A 9,899-nucleotide genomic window follows, 5' to 3' on the forward strand; every position below is an offset into this window, starting at 1 on the left:
TGACTACCCATTATATGAAGTAAAGCCTTACATTTGGCCTCATACTAACAGAGATGGAAAACCCTCCAAGGAAGTCTTAAGTCTATTTCCTAGGTAAGGGTATAGTAGAGGGAAGGTCTGGGAGAACAAACTATGATGGGGTAGGAGAGAAAATCTTCTAAAAAGTAAGAATAACTGTAGAAAAAAAATACCAAGATAGAAATAAAATGTGGAGATGCAATTATACATTTAAAAAATAGATATGGATTTCAATCATTTTCTTCGTTAGCAAGGTAGGGGAAAATACAAGAAATGACTTAGGTTTATGGCAAGGATTTCTCCCTGAAAGGAAAGTTTCATTAACTAAAACAAATTAAATCACGACAAATATTGGAACACTAGAATAGAGAACATATGGGCTAGTTCTCTGAAGGAAATACCCTATAATTGGGAAATGAAAAGAAAGAAGGTTTAATATCTTAAATACAAAGAACAAATGTGGAAGGAATGTAATGAACTAGAAACAACAACAACAAAAGTTGCACATAGGAAAAAACAGGCCAGGAGCAATGGCTCACACTTGTAATCCCAGTACTTTGTAGGGCTGAGCTGGGAGGATCACTTGAGCCCAGGAGTTCAAGACCAGCCTGGGCAACATAGCAGCCTGGGCAACATAGCAACATAGGGAGACCCCATCTCTACAAATAATTTAAAAATTGGCTGGACATAGTGGTGTGCACCTGTGGTCCCAGCTACTGAGGAGGCCGAGGTGGGAGGATTGCCTGAGCCCAAGAGATTGAGGCTGCAGTAAGCCATGATAACAGCACTGCACTCCAACCTGGGTGATGGAGCAAGACCTGGTCTAAAAAAAAAATAAAAATGAAAACTTAATTGAAGTTGTGTTTATTTGACACCATGCATGAGAACAGCTATGTGAAAAGTTAAAAATCTACTTGGTCACTTAGCTTATGGCAAGTATCCACAGTAGCATCCTACAAAAAACTTTTTCGTATTTGATTGTGTATAGCAAAGATTAAGAGAAATAAATAAAACAGATACATTACATTAAAAGCTTTATTTATGTTAATACATTACGGGAAACTTTTGCCCTTTACTCTTCTCACAAATGTGATTCCAACAAACTCTAGTAGGTGCATCGATGGATGCAATGCTTAATAAAACCCTGTTGTGTCCTCAAAGTGTTAATAGCCTACAAAAGGAAATCAGACATATACATAATAACCCATTTTTAAAAGTAAACTAAAAGTTTACAAGGTTACTTTGATCAAAGTCCAGGCCCCTGCATATGGTTGTACAAGAGGTGAATTCAACACTGTTTTAGATACTGGCATGGATGGCATCTTAGAATTGGGCACACCCAAATGCAACTGCCTGTTTTTGAAAGGAGAGAGAAATCACTAACAATAAGAGAAAGGCTTCACTTTGTAAATGATGGAGGTGGCATCTGTACTGAGCACATGGCATAAACTAAGGAAGGTCCCAAAGTAGAAACTATGTTCAAGAGTTAGTTTGGACAGTTGGACTCCAGTGGAAGTCACATATAAAGAGTTAAAAGGCTGAGAAGGGTGAACATCAGTTTGAAAACGGGTTTGAATTCCACAAACGGGGCTTACATGCCTTGTGTCACGTAAGGAGCTACTGGGAGAAAATGGTGTAGGAAAGATGTGGGTGACAATCTTAGCAGAGGTGTGGAAAAACTAACTGGGTGTCAGTATGGCCAGAGATGTACAGGAGTGGTTAACTAGAGAAAGGAAGTCTACTTACAAGGCCAGTCTTCAAATAAGATATGAGAGAAAATGACAACTGAGTTACCATCAGGGCCAGGAAATAAGAAAGCATAGACCATTTGAAGGCATTGCAATAAAGGAATCAACAAATCCTGGTTACTAATGGAGCATGAGGCTTGGCATCACAGGGAGAACTCAAGAACGATTTGGAGACAACGGGACTTACCAGAGTGCAGTGGCATTAACGGGAAATGGGAAATCAGGAGAAGTAGTTGTTGGTAAATATTATTCAAACTGATCAGTGGCCAAATATGTTAGACTGGAACCTTAGATAACAGTCAGGACTGGAAAGAATGGATTTGCCATTTGAGAGTCATCTGCAAAGAATCTTATTTTGAGACCTTGAAAGAAAAATTGCTTAGTCACAGAAAAGGCCCAGTGTGGTTGATAGTAAATAGCATAGGTTTGATTATGGAGAGGTTCACGAAAGAAACACAAACAAAATTTCCTGTATATCTGAGCTAAGCGAGAAGAAAATAAATCTTAGATTTGAAATAAAGGACAAGCTCAAGTCAAGCTTGGAAATTTAGGTCCCAAGGCTTGGGAATGGTTGGTTACCAAATAAATAGCAAGATGTGTGATTCTTTACCAGATATTTCCTAAGACTTTCCAAAGCTTTAGGAGTTTTGTTTCTGTAGACACATTGTAAGGCAGAGAATTAGAAGGGATTTAGCTTAGGTTCAAGCCTTGACTCTTTGACATAGAATACTAGATGAGTTTCTGTCATTTCCTGTCTTGTAAACCCTGGTTTTTCATATGTAATGAGGGTCAATGATATTTACTCTTCTTATTTCATGTGGGTTCTTGCAAGAATCCTGGGTATCATTATAAAAACTGTAGTTTTATTCTATGGGAAAACAGGTGTCAGTCTTCAAGTTTATTTTCTTTGCTAAGTGACCCAGGGATAGAAGACAGAATCAAAAATAGATTTTCAATCTTGCTTCTCTACCTTTAATTTTTTCTCTCTCTCTCTAATTTCTCTCTCTCTCTCTCTCTCTCTCTCTCTCTCTCTCTCTCTCTCTCTCTCTCTCTCTCTCCCTCCCCCCCCCCCTCTCGTTTTGAGACAGAGTCTTGGTCTGTAGCCCAGGCTGGAGTGCAGTGATATGATCTCAACTCACTGCAACCTCCGCCTCCTGGGTTGAAGCGATCTTGTGCCTCAGCCTCCCAAATAACTGGGACTACAGGTGTGCACCACCGTGCCCAACTAATTTTTGGATTTTTAGTAGAGATAGGGTTTCACCATGTTGGCCAAGCTGGTCTTGAACTCCTGACCTCAGGTGATTCACCTACCTCAGCCTCCTAAAGTGCTGGGATTACAGGCATGAACCACCACGCCCATCCTACATTTAATTCTCTACATTAAGCTTTGTGTTTCAAGTTATTCATACCTCTAAAAAATATATTCTTTTGCTTTTCATGATTCCCTTTTGCTTTCTAACCATGCTTTTAAAATATCTTCTATATATTTCGGATTTTTGAAGTTTTATTTTAGTATCTCTTAATTTTTGTTATAGATTTAATTCTGATTTCCTAAATACAGGTTGTCTAGCTTCTAGGGTTCTCTGGTAAATTGTTGTATAAGATACTTTTTGATATATGACATTTAGAGAGACTGGAAAAATATTGCAATTTTTATTACTCACACTGTGGAATTTTATGGCTAATCTGTGTAATGATCTCAATACTTTAAAAACAGTGATTTGTGATGCTGGGTTGATAAATGGACAAAAGTCATAAAAGAGATTGAGCAGAGAAGAAGAGAAATGCAAACACATTTGTTTAGAGACTGTGATTGAAGACGGGATGATGATACTATCTATCTATCTATCTATCTATCTATCTATCTATCTATATTTTACTATGTATATTTTATTGCATTTTAGGTTTTGGGGTACATGTGAAGAACATGCAGGATTGTTGCATAGGTACATACATGGCAATGTGGTTTGCTGCCTTCCTCCCCATCACCTATATCTGGCATTTCTCCCTATGTTATCCCTCCCCAACTATATTTTTTAAAAGTAGAAAAGGAAGTACAAATACTTTACTGGAAAGCTGAAACATCTGAAAGCTCAGTAGTTTAACAGAAGTACTAAAGAACTAAAACAAAATATGGCTTTCATGCTTCAATAAATACAACAGGCTGTGCTGAGGCCAAGTGAACCTTCCCCAGAGGCTTTGTTGGGATGTAGTGCCAGGATTTCAGTCTTTCTTTTTTTGGCTGGTAGTATTTCTGCTGCTATTTCCTCAGCTGGGAGAAATGATTGCTAGAACCTAACTAGACAGTCAAGATTCTAGAGCAGCTCAGTGTCCATGTGAGTCTACTACTTGTTGGTGGCCACTGACCAGCTTCTCCACCTGTCCTATGGATCTCTTTCATGCTACTCTATCTCCACTTCTCTAGTCTCCACTCTCCAGACACTTCCTTGTTCATCAATCCTTCTCCCTTCACGCCTGTCTACTACCTTTTATAGCCTTGCTAGAGAATCTCAAAGCTAACTATTTTGATAATTATCTTATCACAAACTGAGATCATTGGTAGAATGTCAGAAGGTATGAAAGTCAAAAGGTTAAATATTTATTGAGTGTCTATTAAGTGCCAGGCATTGTTATAAGAGTGGAGGTACAGCAGTAAAAGAGATAGAGAAACTCCTTGCCCTCATGGAGCTTACATTTTAAAGGGAGAACATAGATAACAGTACATAAGATTGTTTTAGATAATGTGTTACCAAGGAGATCATAGAAAATGACTGATCACTGCATGTAAGAATTTCTCAAGTTGTTTTATGTTATGTAAGTGAAGCATACATTGTAAATCTGTTACTCTTTCTGTGGTCATATACAATTTCAGCTACTGAGATTTTGAAAAAAGGCAGATATACCATAATCTCTCTTCTTTTCCTTTCTAGGCTGGTAACAGTTCATGTTTGCTTCATAAATGAAGCAGCTTTAAACAAATTCATATTCTGTCTGGAGTGACAGACCACATCTTTATCTGTTCTTGCTACCCATGACTTTATATGGATGATTCAGAAATTGGAACAGAATGTTTTACTGTGAAACTGGCACTGAATTAATCATCTATAAAGAAGAACTTGCATGGAGCAGGACTCTATTTTAAGGACCTGCGGGACTTGGGTCTCATTTAGAACTTGCAGCTGATGTTGGAAGAAAAGCACGTGTCTCAGACTGCATGCACCATTTGCATGGCTCCAGAAATGTCTAAATGCTGAAAAAACACCTAGCTTTATTCTTCAGCTACAAACTGCAGCCTGTAGTTATCCTGGTCTCTGCAAGTAGATTTCAGCCTGGATAGTAGCGGTAACAATTTTTCTCAAAGGGATCTGGAAAAAAAATGTGTAAAACTCAGTAGCATCAGCCACCGTACAGTGTAGAAAGCCGTGGGAACTGTGACTGGAGTTGGCAACATGTCAGTTTATAGTTGCTGATTAGTTATATGGGTCTGATTTTGATCTCTTCCTGATGTAAAACATGTTCACCCATATCCCGCCAAACACATGTAAATGGTTGCCTGGTTCCATCCATGCAGGGAGCCAGTACTGAATTATGCGTTGGAAGAGGGGAGACTCTCCAAAAGAGTCATCACAGGAAGAAGTTAAGAACACCGAACAGCGGAACAGTCTGATGAGGAGGACACTGGCACCCCTGGAAAGGTCTGCCTTTTCCCTTGACCACTATAGAGTGTATAAACTGTGTTTGCAAAATATGTTATGACATGTTTATATTCTACAACTATTACAGAGCTATGTAAAGGGACTTAGGAGAAAATGCTGAATGTAAGATGGTCCCATTTTCAATTTCCACCCTGGGAGAGAATAAAAATAAATTATATTTAGTATCTAAGCTTAGAAAACCACACCCACATGTTAATATGGGTGTTGAAAACTAGGTTACTTGGAATGCAAGGAATCAGGAAACTTTAGTTATTTATAGCATAATCACCATTATCTGTTTAAAGGATCCATTTATTTAAAATCAGGCACTCTATATTCATTAAGGTTTATGAATTAAAAATTAAAAGAAAGCTTTATGTAGTTATGCATGTCAGTTTGCTATTTAAAATGTGTGACAGTGTTTGTCATATTAAGAGTGAATTTGACAGGAATTCCCAAGATGGACATTGTGCTTTTAAACTAGAACTTGTAAGACATTATGTGAATATCCCTTGCCAATTTTTTTATAGTCAAGAAAATATCTGACTAAAGTCAAAGAATGATTTCTTATGGTTTACTTTGATGCAGGTCCTTTTAACATGTCTTGAATGTACACATAAAGGAATCCAAAGCTTTCCATTCTAACTTAACCTTTGTGATAACATTATTGCTGTGTTCTACAACCATAAGATGACAGTTTTCAATGTAGTGATACAAAAGGGCATGAAAAACTAATTGCTAGCTTTCCTTTCATTTCAAAAATCCAAGAACTTCTAATATATTTGGATTTTAGCTTATGTTCAAAGCTAATCCAGATACAACTCCAGTAAGTGGCCTTTGCTCTTTTCTGTACCAAAGAGCCTAGATTATTCCTACAGTCCCTTTCTTCTCTAACATGCTGTGGTTCCTTAAATACAAATAATTTCTCTAAGATATAACCCAGGTGCTTTGAGAAACTTTATTATGGTGTTCAGGCCCTCAGATATCCCATGGTACACCTGATTAGTAATAAAACCAGACATCAATTTAATTGCTGATAGATCCTGTCTCAGTGTGTGGCATTGAATTGTTTTCAGGAAAATAGATATAGATTAATATGAGTTATGTGTATAGGTTGTGTGTAGATTGAGAATAGTAGATACTTCTCAATCTAGTAGTTTGATTTATTTAACCAATGGTTTCAGTTTGCTTGAGCATATGAAAATGCTGCTTAATGTGCTTGAGAGTATAATAAATGTACCTTTGTCCTCAAACCTAGTAGTTGGGTTTTAACACTCAAGGACATGGTCTTGATCAATAGAGTTAAATAAACAAATTCAGCAAATTATTAAATCTGACATGGTAGGAGAGGGGAGATGTGTTCTGCCTATAAAATGTATTGGTCCATTGAAAGTTACATGGATTGCCAATTTTTATAACACTAAAGTTTAATAAAATGCATGAACAATAGAAAAATGATGAACATTATTTTGGATGCTAGCTGCTTGGACATTAACTGTGTCATTTCTGCTTTGAGATAAAATATATATTTATCTTTGCTTATTCTAACCCAGATGTGTTCTGAATATCCTTCTTCATAAATCATGGAAAACTCACCACTGAAATAGTAAACCATGAAATCGCCTTTTCAGTTGGTGCCGCGTCTGATAGTTCCATCTTATAATGTTTCAAAATTACCTTTTAAAATGATCTCAGAAGTCTGTAGATTCTTAACAATACTGAAAGCTTTGCACCTCTTTAATAGAAACCAAGTCTATTTAAAAAATGGCTTTATGATAAATGGTGCCTGCCCAGTGATAATGAAGTGTTCCTGGATATTGTATTGTAATTTAATGTGCTTACCACACTGCCACATTTTAATGAGTCAGAGACAAATTGATTTTTTTCAATACAATAATAGAACAAGTAGCCTATTCTCTTAAAAAGTATGTGAAAAAATGAAAATTATGAAAAATTATGCAAACCTAATGAAGTATTTGCTTTTAGTAAGAATTAAATACATTTCATTGAGCTTTTAAGTAGTTTGGAGAAACTTTGGGGCACATTTTGCTACTCTAATTCAACTGAACTTATAAATAAAGAGAAAAATTCATTCAGAAATCCTGGATATTTAAAAATGTTTTACTGCAGTCAAGTTTTCACTTCAAAATGTAATTCCAGTTTGGGGCTTTTAGGCATTCTGTATATTTTAAAACTATATTCTTCAAAAAGGCATTTTGGCGTGGTGGGATGGATGTTGCAAAAGATCCTCCAGAGCCTCCACTCTGTCATTAACTGATGTGGTAACTCGCCTCTCCTCTTTGAATCTCAATTTTTTATTTATCTGTATGATAAACTCAGAGATCACGCATTAGGGGTGAGTCCTCTTGCAATATGACTGACAAGATAAAATAGAATTGAAACTAACCCATACAAAATATCCCAACTCTGGACTCTGTGAATAAGTATCTTGACCATAAAAAGTCATTGCTGTTCTTGTTTCTAATGTAAATAGTGTCCATTAGTAAGGTGAAATTCAGTCTCAAGTAGGGTGAATTGGATCACCATTTACACAAGAGATGGTTTTCTCCTTTGCTTAAATAAACATTTTGGATCACCTCCCAAGAATGAAAACCAGTAGTACATTTTAGTCATATTAGTCAGGATGAGAAACTATAAGATGTGTGTAGCATTTGGAAGTGCACCAAAGTGAGCATTTAAATCTTCTCATTTTATTGAAAACTAACAGCAGAAAATGTAAAATGCTCATGAAGTTTTTTAATGCTGAAAGGTATTTTGGAACCAATTTATAAAGGGGTAATTCATTAATTACACTTTAAAATTTGAAAGTGGCATAAGAATTCTAAAGTAAGCCAGCTTATCTTTGAAACAATATTATTTTGAAATTGGCTTTAAAATAAAACCATTCAGATTGAAACTCTAATTAGTTCATTTGTGGAATTTGATCACACAGTTCATAGTGTTGCTGCTTTCCATTAACTAGTCTTGAAATGTTTTTGTTTGTAAAAATAAACTAATGGTACTTTCATTTCACAACAAGGTGGTTGTTGTTTTTTTAAGAAATAATCCATGCTAAAATGGATATTTGTGATCCTGAAATGTTTGCTAAGCATTGTAAATTTATTTATAACTGCCATCTCTAACTACATCCTTATAAGGTTTTTAACAATAAAATTAAGATAATAATTGTTTAAACTAAAAACCACATTGTTTTCCAATACTTGATTTCTGAGCTACAATACTCACTAAATATAATTTTCCAATCAAAATATTCTATTGTCCTATGTGCTAAGGATTAATATGTGATTATAGTGTCCATTTGCCACCAATTTTTTAAAACAATGGACTTGAAAAGTATTAATTTAGATGGATGAACAGATATATCCTTAGTTCAGCCATAGATTGGAGTTTGCATATAATAATGTAAATGTATGTCAACACTATTCTAAATAGTTTTATTATGACTGAAATTTAATTAAATAAAAAAGGTTGTAAAATGTGATGTGTATGTGTATATACTGTATGTGTACTTTTTAAAATAGGTGTATGTCCCAACCCTTTTTTATACAGGTTTGAATTTGAAATTACATTATATATACATATACTTTATTGTTCTAAATAAAGAATTTTATGCACTCTAGTAAATTTGCCCTGTGGTTTTCTGTCTTAAGGTTATCAAACATGTACAACATAGTTGAGAATTTATTAAGCTACAGTCAAAATTTTCTATGGAAACTTTGATTTTGTTGAAATATGGACACAAGGGGATAAGAAATCATTTAAATTCAATAAGTATTTATTGATCACTAAAGTCATCAAGGAAAATAAAGATGAATTAACAGGATATTTGCTTTCAAGAGGTTTATAACTTGGTTGGGGAATAGATATGCAATAGATATACAGAAAAGCACTATAATCGCTATAGATAACAGGAAATAAACAAAACTATAGATATAGGAAAGCACTATAATATGTATAGTTCCTGAAGTAACTACCTACATGTAAAACAAAGGTCCAGTTAAAGTGCTTAAGGCAGGTAGGAAGGAGAAATGGATAAGGAATAAGGAAGACCATCAAGGAGTTGATATTTGTGCTAATATTTAGAAGGATGAGACAAATTTTTATATTGAGAATTATGCCTAGTCAAAGCAGCATTTTCCATCAGAAGTTATCAAATTTCTAAGCATATTTTACCAAATCAAACAGGTGTGTCCTTAGCATATACCATATAAAAAGACATACGGAGAGATAAGACCAGATCCTTCTACATAACAACAGGGAGTTCAGACACTATTCTTAGGGTCCCTGAGAAGCCAACACTGTTGTTTCTGAGAAGAATGACAAGATCAAAACTCACTATCGCTTCTGTGATTTAGGGAATAATCATCCTGCTTAACCACTGGTTGCTATTTGACTGTTGACCACATCCGCTTTGCTA

At 35.4% G+C, this 9,899-nt stretch overlaps 1 protein-coding gene across 3 annotated transcripts in view; it reads left to right on the top strand.

Moving 5' to 3' along the window:
• KITLG (KIT ligand) overlaps window positions 1-8,963 on the top strand; it is an 85,421-nt gene extending 76,458 nt beyond the window's left edge. For all 3 annotated transcript variants that reach the window (XM_012469367.3, XM_012469369.3, XM_012469368.3), the window contains one exon: window positions 4,697-8,963. The gene's annotated coding sequence lies outside the window, so the exon portion shown is untranslated. The remainder of the gene's footprint in view (window positions 1-4,696) is intronic.
• Window positions 8,964-9,899: the final 936 nt, after the last annotated feature.

Source organism: Aotus nancymaae, unplaced genomic scaffold (genome assembly GCF_030222135.1).
Source record: "Aotus nancymaae isolate 86718 unplaced genomic scaffold, 86718_ANA_hifiasm-v0.15.2.pri h1tg000016l, whole genome shotgun sequence".
Taxonomy (NCBI): Eukaryota; Metazoa; Chordata; class Mammalia; order Primates; family Aotidae; genus Aotus; species Aotus nancymaae.